Here is a 22,471-nt window from a genome sequence, read left to right as displayed (position 1 = left end):
CCCACTGATTGTAAATTTAGACGACAATGACGTCTTTAAGATAATTCGTGCCTGGATTTACAGGCTCACTGGAGACCAGTTCTTCAAGTTTATAAGCTTAAAGTGACTGAAAAGAAGAAAAAGGAAGAGGCTGAGCACTTTTCTACATTATCTGCAATCTTCAAATGATAGGTCGCGGAATTAAGATAAAAAAGTTCGAATGAAAATCCAGTTAGTAGTCTCATAAGCTCGTACTGTTTTTCTGAATTCTATGCAGATTAATAAACATCGAACTGAGCCTAGCTGATAAATGAGATTTAAACTTAGACATTATACTATAATTTGGAAGCTGCTTTCCTCAGGAGTTCTTTAGTGATTTGCAACCGTTAATAGCTAAAATATTCCGAAACAAAGACAGTTGCAATGATGGAACCCGCTTAATTTCAATGAAAAATACGAATAATGATTCAAAAAAACTCATCCTTTCAAGTAAACCTGCCATTGATACCTGTCCCGCTGTAGGCCTATACAGAACTAATTAAAGACATTTGCTGATATAGTCTAAAATCATCTTTTCATCATATAATGTTATGGTCAAACCATTCTACTCAGTGAATGGGGAACCGTAAGGGCAGTTATACATGTTGTTCTTTGTCGACCACATTTCCATTTAACTTCCCATGGGATGGATATGTTCTGGCATCTGCTTCTATGGAATATTTCGGTATTATAATTCCTAATAATTGCGTGCTTGTTGCCGTCTCTTACGAGCCACCTTCATCAACAAAATGTGTGTAACTGAAAATGCACAGCATTTCTTGATAATATATCTTATAAATAAAATTTATTACTCTCAATGCACAGAATAATTTTTAACACGTAGTAACTACGTCAGCAACTGACAAAAAATTACAGTAAAGTTGATAAGCACATTTGGCAAAAATATTGTAATATCCCCAGGAGACATCACATTAATACCGCGTAACACCGTCTGGCACATATGCAGACTGGTGTTTTGTTAGGTGAATTTAATATTGATCACATTGAGCTTTGTTTCGTGTTACCACTGCTATTTTGCGTGAGAATGAATTATGATCTCGTAGGTGCGTTTGTGTGAAGGTGTGTTTGTGTTTGTGTCATGCGACACGCTTATTATGTTGTTCAGTCTGCAGATACCTTATGCAACTCTTCAGTGGAGAACAGTGATAATATAATTTGACAGATATAAACTTTTTTCTTTCTTATTCATATAACTATTGCATACCTGAGTGGAACTCATTACCTTTGAGCTGCAGACAATCTCTTCACTTCAACTTCCTGTTTTCTCCTCACTGCATGTAACAGATGTTATATAAGCACTGCGCTTCTCATTCAGTCAGCTTGGTTAGGTTATCTAGAATATCGTCTATGACTAGTTCAGTTGTTAGAAAAACTTGGGTTCTATTCACATGTCATTACTTGACTAAACCCAGTTGTTTTTTGTGGTCATCAGTCCGAAGACTTTTTCGTAACAGTTCTCTACCGTAGTCTACCCTGTGCAAACCTCATCTCGAAATAATTACTGCAACTTACATCCTTTTGAACGTGCTTACTGTATTCAACTCTTGCTCTCCCCCACTCCCCCAACGATTTTACCCTCTCCTCTAACCCTCCCCCCCCCCCCCCAGTACACACACACACACACACACACACACACACACACACACACACACACACACACACACACACTTCCCTTCAGTACTAAATTTGTGATCCTTTCATGTCTCAGAAAGTGTAGACTCAACCGATACTTTCCTTCAATCAAGTTGTCCCACAAATTTCCTTTCTCTCCAATTCTGTTCAGTACCTCCTCATTACTTACACAATCTACTTCTCTAATCTTCAGCATTCTTCTGTAGCACTACATTTCAAAAGAAGCTGTTCTCTTCTTCTGTAAACTATTTATCATCCAGGTTTCACTTGCATAGAAGGCCACACTCCAGACAAATACCTTCAGAAAATTTTTCCTATCACTTTAGTCTGTATTTGATGCTAACATATTTCTCTTCTTCAGAAACAGTTTTATTGGCATTGCCCGTCTACGTTTAATGTCCTCTCTACTTTGGCCGTCTTGAGTTGTTTTATCGACCAAACGGCAAAACTAATCTACTACTTTCAGCCCCTAGTTTCCTAATCTAATTCCCTCAGCATTACCTGTTTTAATTTGACTAAATTCCATTATTTCTGTTTTCCTTTTGTTGATGTTCATCTTATATCGTCTTTTCAAGACACTATCATTCCTTTCAGCCTGCCGCTGTGGCTGAGCGGTTCTAGGCGTCAGTCTGGAGCCGCTCGACCGCTACTGTCGCAGGTTCGAATCCTGCCTCGGGCATGAGTGTGTGTGATGTCTTTAGGTTAGTTAGGTTTAAGTAGTTCTAAGTGTAGGGGACTGATGACCTCATATGTTAAGTCCCATAGTGCTTAGAGCCATTTGAACCATCATTCCTTTCAGCTGTTCTTCCAATTTGTTTGCTGTCTCTGATAAGATTACAACGTCGGCAAACCTCAAAGCTTTTATTTGTTCTTGCTGAACTTCAATTCCTTCTACATATTTGTATTTCGTTTCCTTCACCGCTGGCTCAATGTACAGATTGAACAACGTCGGGGATAGGCTGCAGGTCTGTCTCACTCAACCGCTGTTGCTCTTTCATTCCCCTCGACTATTATAACTGCCGTATAATATCTGCACGAGTTGTATATAACCTTGCGTTGCCTATTTTACCCCTCCAACCAGATATATCCAGAATTAATAAATACAGGGCATTTCTGTAAGAGCGTTGAAAAATATAGCAGGATGTAGAGAATGCTCCACTGAACAATTTCAGGTGGTTATATTCTTTGTCTAGAATGTCTGTTTTCCAGCTTATATACAACTAACATGCGTACAAGTTTACACTTACTGTACTGTTTATTTACATGTGCATTCTTTATTTCCTGCAAGGAAACAAGGACGAGCCTGATTACTAGGAAGTCATGATGTAGGTTTTGCTTACTTTACTTGTGCATAGGGTGGCTCTGTTGTATCGTATTTACATTGGCTTACGTACCCTTGGCTGTTCATTAGAGGATGTGGATACAATATGACGGTGCACGGCCTCACTTCAGTGTGGATGTCCCCAACCATCTCAATGCAGTATTTCCTTGTCGCTGGATTGGAACAAGAGTTTCCATTCCATGACATGCGAGGTCACCTGACCTGAATCCCCTTGATTATTTCCTATGGAGATATCTAAAGTCACTCGTGTGTCACACCCCAGTGGACACAGAGATCGAATTAGTTGCCAGAATTGTAGCTGCCTGTAATGTGATTCGGAGCACACCAGGGATAGTTGTCAGGGTGCGTCAGATCTTGTTCGCCGATGCCATGCTTGCATTGAGGATGACGGCCATCAGTTTCAGCACTTTTTGTAAGATACAATACAAACGGAACGTTCATCGTATCTGTGATTTGCAGTTAACTGTAACTAATGTAAATAAAAAGGTACACAGAAATGTGGTTTTATTCCTATTATCTCCTTAAGCTGGCTTCTCCAGGTTCCCTACCACAAATTGTTCAATGTAGCATCCTCTACGTCCTTTAAATTTTTGCACGCTCTTTCTGAAACGGAGAGCAGCGCGCTTCGTTACAAGACCATTTAGTAATCGCGAAAGCGTTACGGAGATGACAGATAATCTCCAGTGGAAGACTATGCAGGAGAGACGCTCAGTAGCTCGGTACGGGCTTTTGTTGAAGTTTCGAGAACATACCTTCACCGAGGAGTCAGTATATTGCTCCCTCCAACGTATATCTCGCGAAGAGACCATGAGGATAAAATCAGAGAGATTAGAGCCCACACAGAGGCATACCGACAATCCTTCTTTCCACGAACAATACGAGACTGGAATAGAAGGGAGAACCGATAGAGGTACTCAAGGTAACCTCCGCCACACACCGTCAGGTGGCTTGCGGAGTATGGATGTAGATGTAAATGTAGATGAAACACTTTTTATATCGAGGTGAGCTTTCGACCAAGTTGCAGTGGGCGAAACGGCTATCTTTCTGACGTCCGCAAGTAATTTTTATCTTTTCTAGTCAGTGAACTAAGACACCCTCCTTTTTTTATCCGAATAGAACTATATACTATTTTCGTGGCATTTGAAAGAAGTTTCAAAGAGAAATTCACCGCTATAGCTTGTTTTGGGCTTGAATAAAATCAAAATAGCAGTGCTGCAAACCACTGCCCCGCCGTCAGGAGAAGGGGTTCCACAGAACGCCTGCTTTGTTATATCAAATCTAAGGGACTCCGGTACGGTTCGTGCGTTTATCATCACGGCTGGCATGACAAGTGCTCAAAATGTTGATCTTGAGGATTGCTACGCGCTATAAAGTTATTCTGGAGAAACAATACTACACGTTGAATTTCATCTGCAGTTAACGGCAACACAGGCACTTGTCATAGGGAATTTAACACATTTGGGAGTCGTCAGAGTTCCTCATAGACCTCTTGTTTTAATTTTCGCCCCAGATAAATGTACAGAAGTGTTTGTTAAGCGTGCACACCATTTTGCTTTTTCTGAACGTCCGTTATAATGCTGTCCAAATGTTGCCTTAAGAGGATCTGTCATTACATTTGCGGAATGGAAGGTGCTTCCGTCATGTTCATACCACAATGAATGCCTTATATGCAGTGGATGTCTTCCAATAACTGAGGCAGCGGCATTTCTTAGGAACTGGAGATAACTGAGTGAATTTAGATTCTCATCAAAAAAGAGAGGACCAATTATGCATGTCTTGAAAAATACGCAGCAGACGTTGACGGTCCGAAAGCGTAGTTTTTATCACTTCTGAGTCACCGTGAATTTTCAACTGTCCTTAAACAAAATTTTGCGTAGCTATAGCGCACCACTTTCAACTGTCGTAGACAAAGTTCGGAGAACCGTAACAAACTTTGAAAGTCATTGCCATGAAACGGTGCATGCAGTTGAAGGCGAAGTGGAGGAATTGCGATAGAATGTAGTGTTCGTATAGCACTTGTTTGGTTGACTCGCCTCGTACTTCCGAGGTGACTCTTAGTGACGTCTGCACTATGTGCAACTGCTGCTAAAATGATAGTTTCATTTCTTTCATCAGTTTTCTTTTTCCTAGGCATATTTTATTCTATACATATCCAGTTTCCCATGATTTTTTTATAATCTATGCAAAGTGCTTGCCACTACCTGGATACCCTTCAGCATACAACCGCACCGCTGTCCGACATTCGCCGGCCAGTGTGGCCGTGCGGTTAAAGGCGCTTCAGTCTGGAACCGCGTGACCGCTGCGGTCGCAGGTTCGAATCCTGCCTCGGGCATGACTGTGTGTGATGTCCTTAGGTTAGTTAGTTTTAATTAGTTCTAAGTTCTAGGCGACTGATGACCTCAGAAGTTAAGTCGCATAGTGCTCAGAGCCATTTGAACCATTTTTTGTCCGACATTCGCTTTTTCCATTTTCGTATACATGGTGAATTTTTCAATAGCCTTTTTAGTAAGTTACTTGATTGCTGCAACAGTAGAACAGGAACTGATGCGTTTCAAGCGCGCAGGGAACACAAAAGTCATAGATGAGTTGCTTGTTTGCTTATACTTGGTATAAAAGGGCAGGTGTTCGCTGGAATCTTTTCTACTGTCGGCGGAACAGTAATCTGCGGCGCTCTTACCTTGATACTGCATGATCAAGTCCCATACATGTTATTTCGTTGACGTTCCCTGAGGAGCTTCCTTCAAATGCGACAGAAAAATTATAGTTCCATTGTAAAAGAAACGAACTAAATAGGATAAAAATTACTTTGGAATGTCTGGAAATTCGCCATAGTGCCTGCTACAGCTAGGAGAAAACCGTACCTCGATACACACTACTGGCCATTAAAATTGCTATACCACGAAGATGAGGTGCTACAGACGCGAAATTTAACCGACAGGAAGAAGATGCTGTGATATGCAAATGATTAGCTTTTCAGAGCATTCACACAAGGTTGGCGCCGGTGCCGACACCTACAACGTGTTGACGAGGAACGTTTCCAACCGATTTCTCATACACAAACAGCAGCTGACCGGCGTTGCCTGGTGAGACGTTATTGTGATGCCTCGTGTAAGGAGGAGAAATGCGTACGATCACGTTTCCGACTTTGATAAAGGTCGGATTGTAGCCTATGGCGATTGCGGTTTATCGTATCGCGTCATTGCTGCTCGCGTTGGTCGAGATCCAATGACTGTTGGCAAAATATGGAATCGGTGGGTTCAGGAGGGTAATACGGAACGCCATGCTGGATCCCAACGGCCTTGCATCACTAGCAGTCGAGATGACAGGCATCTTATCCCCATGGTTGTAACGGATCGTGCAGCCACGTCTCGATCCCTGAGTCAACAGATGGGGACGTTTGCAAGACAACAACCATCTGCACGAACAGTTCGACGACGTTTGATGTAGCATGGACTATCAGTCCGGAGACCATGGCTGCGGTTACCCTTGATGCTGCATCACAGACAGGAGCGCCTGCGATGGTGTACTCAACGATGAACCTGCGTGCACGAAAGGCAAAACGCCACTTTCTCGGATGAATCCAGGTTCTGTTTACAGCATCATGATGGTCGCATCCGTGTTTGGCGACATCGCGGTGAACGCACATTGGAAGCGTGTATTCGTCGTCGCCGTACTGGCGTATCACCCGGCGTGATGGTATGGGGTGCCATTGATTACACGTCTAGGTCACCTCTTGTTCGCACTGACGGCACTTTGAACAGTGGACGTTACATTTCAAATGTGTTAATACCCGTGGCTCTACCCTTCATTCGATCCCTGCGAAACCCAACATTTCAGCAGGATAATGCACGACCGCATGTTGGAGGTACTGCACGGGCCTTTACGGATACAGAAAATGTTCGACTGCTGCCCTGGCCAGCACATTCTCCAGATGTCTCACCAATTGAAAACGTCTTGTCAGTGGTGGCTGAGCAACTGGCTCGTCACAGTACTCCAGTCACTACTCTTGATGAACTGTGGTATCGTGTTGAAGCTGCATGGCCAGCTGTACCTGTACACGCGATCCAAGCTCTGTTTGACTCAATGTCCAGGCGTATCAAGGCCGTTATTAGGGCCAGAGGTGGTTGTTCTGGGTACTGATTTCTCAGGATCCATGCATCCAAATTGCGTGAAAATGTAATCACACGTCAGTTCTAATATAATATATTTGTCCAATGAATATCCGTTGATCATCTGAATTTCTTCTTGGTGCAGCAATTTTAATGGCTAGTAGTGTATTTATTCATTGTAGATGTATCTGGAGCTACCTGTCTTAGTTTCCCCATCCAGCATAAGGCCTCCGTGTCAATGAAGGACTTGCCCCTAGAAATACTTGAAGTGGCCAGACAAAGGCTAACAACGTTATTGATTTCGACGTCATATTTCATACTTTATCTTGGCTTATCAGGAAGCACCAGAAGTAATAAGTGATCAGCATCTTCGATTTGCAACCATAAGTTAGTTACGAGCATTAGGCTTACAAGTGATACAGAATAAGCTCTTGTGACACGACAAGCAAACAAAAGCTCAATAATTTGCTCATAGCATGGCACTGACGAAATTGATGAGACACGTATAAAGAACTTAAAAAAGTTAATAATCACAAGTCCTTGACAAACAACTTTTTGTAGTTTAATACTATTACAGACAAAATTAAGGGTTAAAGGACATTGTAGTACACTACAGACTTAAGTAGTGTTGTTGCTAGCATAAAACAAAGAGTAGAAAAGTAAGGAGATGCAACCCCTGTAGTATACAACAGTTAAATTGAAATTATCCTCAGCAAGCGAACATCTCCTCAGTGACTGCACAGCTGACTGAATTACGTCAGAGAGAACGCTTGTCGGCTGCTGGTTCAAACGTCGCAACCAGATTTACCGGAGAAGTAGGTCCCTGCATCAGCCCTTCGCAAGAGAGATACATATTCATTGCCTCATTAATGCCGCCAACCAATCTCACGGGCCGGCTGCCCGCACAGGCACTGGGCCGAGATGCAGCAAAGGAACTGCTAACAGGCCCGTCAACACTCAGCGGCGCGTCCGCAGTGGAGTACTACTTGCCAACAAAGGAAATCACCCTCGTAATTGTAGCGTTGAGCGTCCATCATCGACGGTGCTACTGTACTCACTTGTCAGTCAGTACCTCGACTGATTACTTGTTTCATTACTGTGGTGTAGAATGTTTCTCTGTCGCAGCTGATTCCAAAGAATCACCCATGTAATTGTGGCGTTGAGCGTCCACAATCGACGGTGCTACTGTACTCACTTGTCAGCCAGTACCTCGACTGATTACTTGTTTCATTACTGTGGTGTAGAATGTTTCTCTGTCGCAGCTGATTCCAAAGAATCACCCATGTAATTGTGGCGTTGAGCGTCCACAATCGACGGTGCTACTGTACTCACTTGTCAGTCAGTGCCTTGACTGATTACTCGTTTCATTACTGTGGTGTAGAATGTTTCTCTGTCGCAGCTGATTCCAAAGAATCACCCATGTAATTGTGCCGTTGAGCGTCCATAATCGACGGTGCTACTGTACTCACTTGTCAGTCAGTACCTCGACTGATTACTTGTTTCATTACTGTGGTGTAGAATGTTTCTCTGTCGCAGCTGATTCCAAAGAATCACCCATGTAATTGTGGCGTTGAGCGTCCACAATCGACGGTGCTACTGTACTCACTTGTCAGCCAGTACCTCGACTGATTACTTGTTTCATTACAGTGGTGTAGAATGTTTCTCTGTCGCAGCTGATTCCAAAGCATCACCCATGTAATTGTGGCGTTGAGCGTCCACAATCGACGGTGCTACTGTACTCACTTGTCAGTCAGTGCCTTGACTGATTACTCGTTTCATTACTGTGGTGTAGAATGTTTCTCTGTCGCAGCTGATTCCAAAGAATCACACATGTAATTGTAGCGTTGAGCGTCCATCATCGACGGTGCTACTGTACTCACTTGTCAGCCAGTACCTCGACTGATTACTTGTTTCATTACTGTGGTGTAGAATGTTTCTCAGTCGCAGCTGATTCCAAAGAATCGCCCTTGTAATTGTAGCGTTGAGCGTCCATCATCGAACGTGCTACTGTACTCACTTGTCGACTGATTACTTGTTTCATTACTGTGGTGTAGAATGTTCCTCTGTCGCAGCTGATTCCAAAGAATGACCCTTGTAATTGTAGCGTTGAGCGTCCATCATCGAAAGTGCTACTGTACTCACCTGTCGACTGATTACTTGTTTCATTACTGTGGTGTAGAATGTTCCTTTGTTGCAGCTGATTCCAAAGAATAACCCTTGTAATTGTAGCGTTGAGCGTCCACAATCGACGGTGCTACTGTACTTACTTGTCAGTCAATACCTTGATTGATAACTTGTTTCATTACTGTGGTGTAGAATGTTTCTCTGTCGCAGCTGATTCCAAAGAATCACCCTTGTAATTGTAGCGTTGAGCGTCCATCATCGAACGTGCTACTGTACTCACTTGTCGACTGATTACTTCTTTCATTACTGTGGTGTAGAATGTTCCTCTGTCGCAGCTGATTCCAAAGAATGACCCTTGTAATTGTAGCGTTGAGCGTCCATAATCGAAGGTGCTACTGTACTCACTTGTCAGTCAGTACCTCGACTGGTTACTTGTTTCATTACTGTGGTGTAGAATGTTTCTCTGTCGCAGCTGATTCCAAAGAATCACCCTCGTAATTGTAGCGTTGAGCGTCCATCATCGACGGTGTTACTGTACTCACTTGTCAGTCAGTACCTCGACGGATTACTTGTTTCATTACTGTGGTGTAGAATGTTCCTCTGTTGCAGCTGATTCCAAAGAATAACCCTTGTAATTGTAGCGTTGAGCGTCCATCATCGACGGTGCTACTGTACTTACTTGTCAGTCAATACCTTGACTGATTACTTGTTTCATTACTGTGGTGTAGAATGTTTCTCTGTCGCAGCTGATTCCAAAGAATCACCCTTGTAATTGTAGCGTTGAGCGTCCATCATCGAACGTGCTACTGTACTCACTTGTCGACTGATTACTTGTTTCATTACTGTAGTGTAGAATGTTCCTCTGTCGCAGCTGATTCCAAAGAATGACCCTTGTAATTGTAGCGTTGAGCGTCCATAATCGAAGGTGCTACTGTACTCACTTGTCAGTCAGTACCTCGACTGGTTACTTGTTTCATTACTGTGGTGTAGAATGTTTCTCTGTCGCAGCTGATTCCAAAGAATCACCCTCGTAATTGTAGCGTTGAGCGTCCATCATCGACGGTGTTACTGTACTCACTTGTCAGTCAGTACCTCGACGGATTACTTGTTTCATTACTGTGGTGTAGAATGTTTCTCTGTCGCAGCTGATTCCAAAGAATCGCCCTTGTAATTGTAGCGTTGAACGTCCATCATCGAACGTCCTACTGTACTCACTTGTCGACTGACTACTTGTTTCATTACTGTGGTGTAGAATGTTCCTCTGTCGCAGCTGATTCCAAAGAATGACCCGTGTAATTGTAGCGTTGAGCGTCCATCATCGAACGTGCTACTGCACTCACTTGTCGACTGATTACTTGTTTCATTACTGTGGTGTAGAATGTTTCTCTGTCGCAACTGATTCCAAAGAATCACCCTTGTAATTGTAGCGTTGAGCGTCCATCATCGAACGTGCTACTGTACTCACTTGTCGACTGATTACTTGTTACATTACTGTGGTGTAGAATGTTCCTCTGTTGCAGCTGATTCCAAAGAATAACCCTTGTAATTGTAGCGTTGAGCGTCCATAATCGAAGGTGCTACTGTACTCACTTGTCAGTCAGTACCTCGACTGGTTACTTGTTTCATTACTGTGGTGTAGAATGTTTCTCTGTCGCAGCTGATTCCAAAGAATCACCCTCGTAATTGTACCGTTGAGCGTCCATCATCGAACGTGCTACTGTACTCACTTGTCGACTGATTACTTGTTTCATTACTGTGGTGTAGAATGTTCCTCTGTCGCAACTGATTCCAAAGAATGACCCTTGTAATTGTAGCGTTGAGCGTCCATAATCGAAGGTGCTACTGTACTCACTTGTCAGTCAGTACCTCGACTGGTTACTTGTTTCATTACTGTGGTGTAGAATGTTTCTCTGTCGCAGCTGATTCCAAAGAATCACCCTCGTAATTGTAGCGTTGAGCGTCCATCATCGACGGTGCTACTGTACTCACTTGTCAGTCAATACCTTGACTGATTACTTGTTTCATTACTGTGGTGTAGAATGTTTCTCTGTCGCAGCTGATTCCAAAGAATCACCCTCGTAATTGTAGCGTTGAGCGTCCATCATTGACGGTGTTACTGTACTCACTTGTCTGTCAGTACCTCGACGGATTACTTGTTTCATTACTGTGGTGTAGAATGTTTCTCTGTCGCAGCTGATTCCAAAGAATCACCCTTGTAATTGTAGCGTTGAGCGTCCATCATCGACGGTGCTACTGTACTCACTTGTCAGTCAATACCTTGACTGATTACTTGTTTCATTACTGTGGTGTAGAATGTTTCTCTGTCGCAGCTGATTCCAAAGAATCACCCTTGTAATTGTAGCGTTGAGCGTCCATAATCGAAAGTGCTACTGTACTCACTTGTCAGTCAGTACCTCGACTGGTTACTTGTTTCATTACTAAGGTGTAGAATAGTTCTCTGTCGCAGCTGATTCCAAAGAATCACCCTCGTAATTGTAGCGTTGAGCGTCCATCATCGACGGTGTTACTGTACTCACTTGTCAGTCAGTACCTCCACTGATTACTTGTTTCATTACTGTGGTGTAGAATGTTTCTCTGTCGCAGCTGATTCCAAAGAATCACCCTTGTAATTGTAGCGTTGAGCGTCCATCATCGACGGTGCTACTGTATTCACTTGTCAGTCAATACCTTGACTGATTACTTGTTTCATTACTGTGGTGTAGAATGTTTCTCTGTCGCAGCTGATTCCAAAGAATCACGCTTGTAATTGTAGCGTTTAGCGTCCATCATCGACGGTGCTACTGTACTCACTTTTCAGTCAATACCTTGTTTGATTACTTGTTTCATTACTGTGGTGTAGAATGTTTCTCTGTCGCAGCTGATTCCAAAGAATCGCCCTTGTAATTGTAGCGTTGAGAGTCCATCATCGACGGTGCTACTGTACTCACTTGTCAGTCAATACCTTGACTGATTACTTGTTTCATTACTGTGGTGTAGAATGTTTCTCTGTCGCAGCTGATTCCAAAGAATCACCCATGTAATTGTGGCGTTGAGCGTCCATCATCGAACGTGCTACTGTACTCACTTGTCGACTGATTACTTGTTTCATTACTGTGGTGTAGAATGTTTCTCTGTCGCAGCTGATTCCAAAGAATCGCCCTTGTAATTGTAGCGTTGAGCGTCCATAATCGAAGGTGCCACTGTACTCACTTGTCAGTCAGTACCTCGACTGGTTACTTGTTTCATTACTGTGGTGTAGAATGTTTCTCTGTCGCAGCTGATTCCAAAGAATCACCCTTGTAATTGTAGCGATGAGCGTCCATAATCGAAGGTGCTACTGTACTCACTTGTCCACTGATTACTTGTTTCATTACTGTGGTGTAGAATGTTTCTCTGTCGCAGCTGATTCCAAAGAATCACCCTAGTAATTGTAGCGTTGAGCGTCCATCATCGACGGTGCTACTGTACTCACTTGTCAGTCAATACCTTGTTTGATTACTTGTTTCATTACTGTGGTGTAGAATGTTTCTCTGTCTCAGCTGATTCCAAAGAATCACGCTTGTAATTGTAGCGTTGAGCATCCATCCTCGACGGTGCTACTGTACTCACTTGTCAGTCAATACCTTGTTTGATTACTTGTTTCATTAATGTGGTGTAGAATGTTTCTCTGTCGCAGCTGATTCCAAAGAATCACCCTTGTAATTGTAGCGTTGAGCGTCCATCATCGAACGTGCTACTGTACTCACTTGTCGACTGATTACTTGTTTCATTCCTGTGGTGTAGAATGTTCCTCTGTCGCAGCTGATTCCAAAGAATGACCCTTGTAATTGTAGCGTTGAGCGTCCATAATCGAAGGTGCTACTGTACTCACTTGTCAGTCAGTACCTCGACTGGTTACTTATTTCATTACTGTGGTGTAGAATGTTTCTCTGTCGCAGCTGATTCCAAAGAATCACCCTCGTAATTGTAGCGTTGAGCGTCCATCATCGAACGTGCTACTGTACTCACTTGTCGACTGATTACTTGTTTCATTACTGTGGTGTAGAATGTTCCTCTGTCGCAACTGATTCCAAAGAATGACCCTTGTAATTGTAGCGTTGAGCGTCCATCATCGAAGGTGCTACTGTACTCACTTGTCAGTCAGTACCTCGACTGGTTACTTGTTTCATTACTGTGGTGTAGAATGTTTCTCTGTCGCAGCTGATTCCAAAGAATCACCCTCGTAATTGTAGCGTTGAGCGTCCATCATCGACGGTGCTACTGTACTCACTTGTCAGTCAATACCTTGACTGATTACTTGTTTCATTACTGTGGTGTAGAATGTTTCTCTGTCGCAGCTGATTCCAAAGAATCAACCTTGTAATTGTAGCGTTGAGCGTCCATAATCGAAGGTGTTACTGTACTCACTTGTCAGTCAGTACCTCGACTGATTACTTGTTTCATTACTGTGGTGTAGAATGTTTCTCTGTCGCAGCTGATTCCAAAGAATCACCCTCGTAATTGTAGCGTTGAGCGTCCATCATCGACGGTGTTACTGTACGCACTTGTCAGTCAGTATCTCGACGGATTACTTGTTTCATTACTGTGGTGTAGAATGTTTCTCTGTCGCAGCTGATTCCAAAGAATCACCCTTGTAATTGTAGCGTTGAGCGTCCATCATCGACGGTGCTACTGTACTCACTTGTCAGTCAATACCTTGACTGATTACTTGTTTCATTACTGTGGTGTAGAATGTTTCTCTGTCGCAGCTGATTCCAAAGAATCGCCCTTGTAATTGTAGCGTTGAGCGTCCATCATCGAACGTGCTACTGTACTCACTTGTCGACTGATTACTTGTTTCATTACTGTGGTGTAGGATGTTCCTCTGTTGCAGCTGATTCCAAAGAATAACCCTTGTAATTGTAGCGTTGAGCGTCCATAATCGAAGGTGCTACTGTACTCACTTGTCAGTCAGTACCTCGAATGGTTACTTGTTTCATTACTGTGGTGTAGAATGTTTCTCTGTCGCAGCTGATTCCAAAGAATCACCCTGGTAATTGTAGCGTTTAGCGTTCATCATCGACGGTGTTACTGTACTCACTTGTCAGTCAGTACCTCGACTTATTACTTGTTTCATTACTGTGGTGTGGAATGTTTCTCCGTCGCAGCTCATTCCAAAGAATCACCCTTGTAATTGTAGCGTTGAGCGTCCATAATCGAAGGTGCTACTGTACTCACTTGTCGACTGATTACTTATTTCATTACTGTGGTGTAGAATGTTTCTCTGTCGCAGCTAATTCCAAAGAATCACCCTTGTAATTGTAGCGTTGAGCGTCCATCATCGACGGTGTTACTGTACTCACTTGTCAGTCAGTACCTCGACTGATTACTTGTTTCATTACTGTGGTATAGAATGTTTCTCTGTCGCAGCTGATTCCAAAGAATCACCCTTGTAATTGTAGCGTTGAGCGTCCATCATCGACGGTGCTACTGTACTCACTTGTCAGTCAATACCTTGACTGATTACTTGTTTCATTACTGTGGTGTAGAATGTTTCTCTGTCGCAGCTGATTCCAAAGAATCACGCTTGTAATTGTAGCGTTGAGCGTCCATCATCGACGGTGCTACTGTACTCACTTGTCAGTCAATACCTTGTTTGATTACTTGTTTCATTACTGTGGTGTAGAATGTTTCTCTGTCGCAGCTGATTCCAAAGAATCACCCTTGTAATTGTAGCGTTGAGCGTCCATAATCGAAGGTGCTACTGTACTCACTTGTCAGTCAGTACCTCGACTGGTTACTTGTTTCATTACTGTGGTGTAGAATGTTTCTCTGTCGCAACTGATTCCAAAGAATCACCCTCGTAATTGTAGCGTTGAGCGTCCATCATCGACGGTGTTACTGTACTCACTTGTCAGTCAGTACCTCGACTGATTACTTGTTTCATTACTGTGGTGTAGAATGTTTCTCTGTCGCAGATGATTCCAAAGAATCACCCTTGTAATTGTAGCGTTGAGCGTCCATCATCGACGGTGCTACTGTACTCACTTGTCAGTCAATACCTTGACTGATTACTTGTTTCATTACTGTGGTGTAGAATGTTTCTCTGTCGCAGCTGATTCCAAAGAATCACCCTTGTAATAGTAGCGTTGAGCGTCAATAATCGAAGGTGCTACTGTACTCACTTGTCGACTGATTACTTGTTTCATTACTGTGGTGTAGAATGTTTCTCTGTCGCAGCTGATTCCAAAGAATCGCCCTTGTAATTGTAACGTTGAGCGTCCATAATCGAAGATGCTACTGTACTCACTTGTCAGTCAGTACCTCGACTGGTTACTTGTTTCATTACTGTGGTGTAGAATGTTTCTCTGTCGCAGCTGATTCCAAAGAATCACCCTCGTAATTGCAGCGTTGAGCGTCCATCATCGACGGTGTTACTGTACTCACTTGTCAGTCAGTACCTCGACTGATTACTTGTTTCATTACTGTGGTGTAGAATGTTTCTCTGTCGCAGATGATTCCAAAGAATCACCCTTGTAATTGTAGCGTTGAGCGTCCATCATCGACGGTGCTACTGTACTCACTTGTCAGTCAATACCTTGACTGATTACTTGTTTCATTACTGTGGTGTAGAATGTTTCTCTGTCGCAGCTGATTCCAAAGAATCACCCATGTAATTGTGGCGTTGAGCGTCCATAATCGAAGGTGCTACTGTACTCACTTGTCGACTGATTACTTGTTTCATTACTGTGGTGTAGAATGATTCTCTGTCTCAGCTGACTCCAAAGAATCACGCTTGTAATTGTAGCGTTGAGCGTCCATCATCGACGGTGCTACTGTACTCACTTGTCAGTCAATACCTTGTTTGATTACTTGTTTCATTACTGTGGTGTAGAATGTTTCTCTGTCGCAGCTGATTCCAAAGAATCACCCTTGTAATTGTAGCGTTGAGCGTCCATCATCGAACGTGCTGCTGTACTCACTTGTCGACTGATTACTTGTTTCATTCCTGTGGTGTAGAATGTTCCTCTGTCGCAGCTGATTCCAAAGAATGACCCTTGTAATTGTAGCGTTGAGCGTCCATAATCGAAGGTGCTACTGTTCTCACTTGTCAGTCAGTACCTCGACTGGTTACTTGTTTCATTACTGTGGTGTAGAATGTTTCTCTGTCGCAGCTGATTCCAAAGAATCACCCTCGTAATTGTAGCGTTGAGCATCCATCATCGACGGTGTTACTGTACTCACTTGTCAGTCAGTACCTCGACTGATTACTTGTTTCATTACTGTGGTGTAGAATGTTTCTCCGTCGCAGCTGATTCCAAAAAATCACCCTCGTAATTGTAGCGTTGAGCGTCCATAATCGAAGGTGCTACTGTACTCACTTGTCGACTGATTACTTGTTTCATTCCTGTGGTGTAGAATGTTCCTCTGTCGCAGCTGATTCCAAAGAATGACCCTTGTAATTGTAGCGTTGAGCGTCCATAATCGAAGGTGCTACTGTACTCACTTGTCAGTCAGTACCTCGACTGGTTACTTGTTTCATTACTGTGGTGTAGAATGTTTCTCTGTCGCAGCTGATTCCAAAGAATCACCCTCGTAATTGTAGCGTTGAGCGTCCATCATCGAACGTGCTACTGTACTCACTTGTCGACTGATTACTTGTTTCGTTACTGTGGTGTAGAATGTTCCTCTGTCGCAACTGATTCCAAAGAATGACCCTTGTAATTGTAGCGTTGAGCGTCCATAATCGAAGGTGCTACTGAACTCACTTGTCAGTCAGTACCTCGACTGGTTACTTGTTTCATTACTGTGGTGTAGAATGTTTCTCTGTCGCAGCTGATTACAAAGAATCACCCTCGTAATTGTAGCGTTGAGCGTCCATCATCGACGGTGCTACTGTACTCACTTGTCAGTCAATACCTTGACTGATTACTTGTTTCATTACTGTGGTGTAGAATGTTTCTCTGTCGCAGCTGATTCCAAAGAATCACCCTCGTAATTGTAGCGTTGAGCGTCCATCATCGACGGTGTTACTGTACTCACTTGTCAGTCAGTATCTCGACGGATTACTTGTTTCATTACTGTGGTGTAGAATGTTTCTCTGTCGCAGCTGATTCCAAAGAATCACGCTTGTAATAGTAGCGTTGAGCGTCCATCATCGACGGTGCTACTGTACTCACTTGTCAGTCAATACCTTGACTGATTACTTGTTTCATTACTGTGGTGTAGAATGTTTCTCTGTCGCAGCTGATTCCAAAGAATCGCCTTGTAATTGTAGCATTGAGCGTCCATCATCGAACGTGCTACTGTACTCACTTGTCGACTGATTACTTGTTTCATTACTGTGGTGTAGAATGTTCCTCTGTTGCAGCTGATTCCAAAGAATAACCCTTGTAATTGTAGCGTTGAGCGTCCATAATCGAAGGTGCTACTGTACTCACTTGTCAGTCAGTACCTCGACTGGTTACTTGTTTCATTACTGTGGTGTAGAATGTTTCTCTGTCGCAGCTGATTCCAAAGAATCACCCTCGTAATTGTAGCGTTGAGCGTCCATCATCGACGGTGTTACTGTACTCACTTGTCAGTCAGTACCTCGACTGATTACTTGTTTCATTACTGTGGTGTAGAATGTTTCTCCGTCGCAGCTCATTCCAAAGAATCACCCTTGTAATTGTAGCGTTGAGCGTCCATAATCGAAGGTGCTACTGTACTCACTTGTCGACTGATTACTTGTTTCATTACTGTGGTGTAGAATGTTTCTCTGTCGCAGCTGATTCCAAAGAATCACCCTCGTAATTGTAGCGTTGAGCGTCCATCATCGACGGTGTTACTGTACTCACTTGTCAGTCAGTACCTCGACTGATTACTTGTTTCATTACTGTGGTATAGAATGTTTCTCTGTCGCAGCTGATTCCAAAGAATCACCCTTGTAATTGTAGCGTTGAGCGTCCATCATCGACGGTGCTACTGTACTCACTTGTCAGTCAATACCTTGACTGATTACTTGTTTCATTACTGTGGTGTAGAATGTTTCTCTGTCGCAGCTGATTCCAAAGAATCACGCTTGTAATTGTAGCGTTGAGCGTCCATCATCGACGGTGCTACTGTACTCACTTGTCAGTCAATACCTTGTTTGATTACTTGTTTCATTACTGTGGTGTAGAATGTTTCTCTGTCGCAGCTGATTCCAAAGAATCACCCTTGTAATTGTAGCGTTGAGCGTCCATCATCGAACGTGCTACTGTACTCACTTGTCGACTGACTACTTGTTTCATTCCTGTGGTGTAGAATGTTCCTCTGTCGCAGCTGATTCCAAAGAATGACCCTTGTAATTGTAGCGTTGAGCTTCCATAATCGAAAGTGCTACTGTTCTCACTTGTCAGTCAGTACCTCGACTGGTTACTTGTTTCATTACTGTGGTGTAGAATGTTTCTCGGTCGCAGCTGATTCCAAAGAATGACCCTCGTAATTGTAGCGTTGAGCATCCATCATCGACGGTGTTACTGTACTCACTTGTCAGTCAGTACCTCGACTGATTACTTGTTTCATTACTGTGGTGTAGAATCTTTCTCCGTCGCAGCTGATTCCAAAAAATCACTCTTGTAATTGTAGCGTTGAGCGTCCGTAATCGAAGGTGCTACTGTACTCACTTGTCGACTGATTACTTGTTTCATTACTGTGGTGTAGAATGTTTCTCTGTCGCAGCTGATTCCAAAGAATCACCCTCGTAATTGTAGCGTTGAGCATCCATCATCGACGGTGTTACTGTACTCACTTGTCAGTCAGTACCTCGACTGATTACTTGTTTCATTACTGTGGTGTAGAATGTTTCTCCGTCGCAGCTGATTCCAAAAAATCACCCTCGTAATTGTAGCGTTGAGCGTCCATAATCGAAGGTGCTACTGTACTCACTTGTCGACTGATTACTTGTTTCATTCCTGTGGTGTAGAATGTTCCTCTGTCGCAGCTGATTCCAAAGAATGACCCTTGTAATTGTAGCGTTGAGCGTCCATAATCGAAGGTGCTACTGTACTCACTTGTCAGTCAGTACCTCGACTGGTTACTTGTTTCATTACTGTGGTGTAGAATGTTTCTCTGTCGCAGCTGATTCCAAAGAATCACCCTCGTAATTGTAGCGTTGAGCGTCCATCATCGAACGTGCTACTGTACTCACTTGTCGACTGATTACTTGTTTCGTTACTGTGGTGTAGAATGTTCCTCTGTCGCAACTGATTCCAAAGAATGACCCTTGTAATTGTAGCGTTGAGCGTCCATAATCGAAGGTGCTACTGAACTCACTTGTCAGTCAGTACCTCGACTGGTTACTTGTTTCATTACTGTGGTGTAGAATGTTTCTCTGTCGCAGCTGATTACAAAGAATCACCCTCGTAATTGTAGCGTTGAGCGTCCATCATCGACGGTGCTACTGTACTCACTTGTCAGTCAATACCCTGACTGATTACTTGTTTCATTACTGTGGTGTAGAATGTTTCTCTGTCGCAGCTGATTCCAAAGAATCACCCTCGTAATTGTAGCGTTGAGCGTCCATCATCGACGGTGTTACTGTACTCACTTGTCAGTCAGTATCTCGACGGATTACTTGTTTCATTACTGTGGTGTAGAATGTTTCTCTGTCGCAGCTGATTCCAAAGAATCACGCTTGTAATAGTAGCGTTGAGCGTCCATCATCGACGGTGCTACTGTACTCACTTGTCAGTCAATACCTTGACTGATTACTTGTTTCATTACTGTGGTGTAGAATGTTTCTCTGTCGCAGCTGATTCCAAAGAATCGCCTTGTAATTGTAGCATTGAGCGTCCATCATCGAACGTGCTACTGTACTCACTTGTCGACTGATTACTTGTTTCATTACTGTGGTGTAGAATGTTCCTCTGTTGCAGCTGATTCCAAAGAATAACCCTTGTAATTGTAGCGTTGAGCGTCCATAATCGAAGGTGCTACTGTACTCACTTGTCAGTCAGTACCTCGACTGGTTACTTGTTTCATTACTGTGGTGTAGAATGTTTCTCTGTCGCAGCTGATTCCAAAGAATCACCCTCGTAATTGTAGCGTTGAGCGTCCATCATCGACGGTGTTACTGTACTCACTTGTCAGTCAGTACCTCGACTGATTACTTGTTTCATTACTGTGGTGTAGAATGTTTCTCCGTCGCAGCTCATTCCAAAGAATCACCCTTGTAATTGTAGCGTTGAGCGTCCATAATCGAAGGTGCTACTGTACTCACTTGTCGACTGATTACTTGTTTCATTACTGTGGTGTAGAATGTTTCTCTGTCGCAGCTGATTCCAAAGAATCACCCTCGTAATTGTAGCGTTGAGCGTCCATCATCGACGGTGTTACTGTACTCACTTGTCAGTCAGTACCTCGACTGATTACTTGTTTCATTACTGTGGTATAGAATGTTTCTCTGTCGCAGCTGATTCCAAAGAATCACCCTTGTAATTGTAGCGTTGAGCGTCCATCATCGACGGTGCTACTGTACTCACTTGTCAGTCAATACCTTGACTGATTACTTGTTTCATTACTGTGGTGTAGAATGTTTCTCTGTCGCAGCTGATTCCAAAGAATCACGCTTGTAATTGTAGCGTTGAGCGTCCATCATCGACGGTGCTACTGTACTCACTTGTCAGTCAATACCTTGTTTGATTACTTGTTTCATTACTGTGGTGTAGAATGTTTCTCTGTCGCAGCTGATTCCAAAGAATCACCCTTGTAATTGTAGCGTTGAGCGTCCATCATCGAACGTGCTACTGTACTCACTTGTCGACTGACTACTTGTTTCATTCCTGTGGTGTAGAATGTTCCTCTGTCGCAGCTGATTCCAAAGAATGACCCTTGTAATTGTAGCGTTGAGCTTCCATAATCGAAAGTGCTACTGTTCTCACTTGTCAGTCAGTACCTCGACTGGTTACCTGTTTCATTACTGTGGTGTAGAATGTTTCTCGGTCGCAGCTGATTCCAAAGAATGACCCTCGTAATTGTAGCGTTGAGCATCCATCATCGACGGTGTTACTGTACTCACTTGTCAGTCAGTACCTCGACTGATTACTTGTTTCATTACTGTGGTGTAGAATCTTTCTCCGTCGCAGCTGATTCCAAAAAATCACTCTTGTAATTGTAGCGTTGAGCGTCCGTAATCGAAGGTGCTACTGTACTCACTTGTCGACTGATTACTTGTTTCATTACTGTGGTGTAGAATGTTTCTCTGTCGCAGCTGATTCCAAAGAATCACCCTTGTAATTGTAGCGTTGAGCGTCCATCATCGACGGTGTTACTGTACTCACTTGTCAGTCAGTACCTCGACTGGTTACTTGTTTCATTACTGTGGTGTAGAATGTTTCTCTGTCGCAGCTGATTCCAAAGAATCACCCTAGTAATTGTAGCGTTGAGCGTCCATCATCGACGGTGTTACTGTACTCACTTGTCAGTCAGTACCTCGACTGATTACTTGTTTCATTACTGTGGTGTAGAATGTTTCTCCGTCGCAGCTCATTCCAAAGAATCACCCTTGTAATTGTAGCGTTGAGCGTCCATAATCGAAGGTGCTACTGTACTCACTTGTCGACTGATTACTTGTTTCATTACTGTGGTGTAGAATGTTTCTCTGTCGCAGCTGATTCCAAAGAATCACCCTTGTAATTGTAGCGTTGAGCGTCCATAATCGAAGGTGCTACTGTACTCACTTGTCAGTCAGTACCTCGACTGGTTACTTGTTTCATTACTGTGGTGTAGAATGTTTCTCTGTCGCAACTGATTCCAAAGAATCACCCTCGTAATTGTAGCGTTGAGCGTCCATCATCGACGGTGTTACTGTACTCACTTGTCAGTCAGTACCTCGACTGATTACTTGTTTCATTACTGTGGTGTAGAATGTTTCTCTGTCGCAGCTGATTCCAAAGAATCACCCTTGTAATTGTAGCGTTGAGCGTCCATAATCGAAGGTGCTACTGTTCTCACTTGTCGACATATTACTTGTTTCAATACTGTGGTGTAGAATGTTTCTCTGTCGCAGCTGATTCCAAAGAATCACCCTTGTAATAGTAGCGTTGAGCGTCAATAATCGAAGGTGCTACTGTACTCACTTGTCGACTGATTACTTGTTTCATTACTGTGGTGTAGAATGTTTCTCTGTCGCAGCTGATTCCAAAGAATCGCCCTTGTAATTGTAGCGTTGAGCGTCCATAATCGAAGATGCTACTGTATTCACTTGTCAGTCAGTACCTCG

Source organism: Schistocerca americana, chromosome 6 (assembly GCF_021461395.2).
Source record: "Schistocerca americana isolate TAMUIC-IGC-003095 chromosome 6, iqSchAmer2.1, whole genome shotgun sequence".
Classification (NCBI taxonomy): Eukaryota; Metazoa; Arthropoda; class Insecta; order Orthoptera; family Acrididae; genus Schistocerca; species Schistocerca americana.
Note: the sequence above shows the minus strand (reverse complement) of the source record.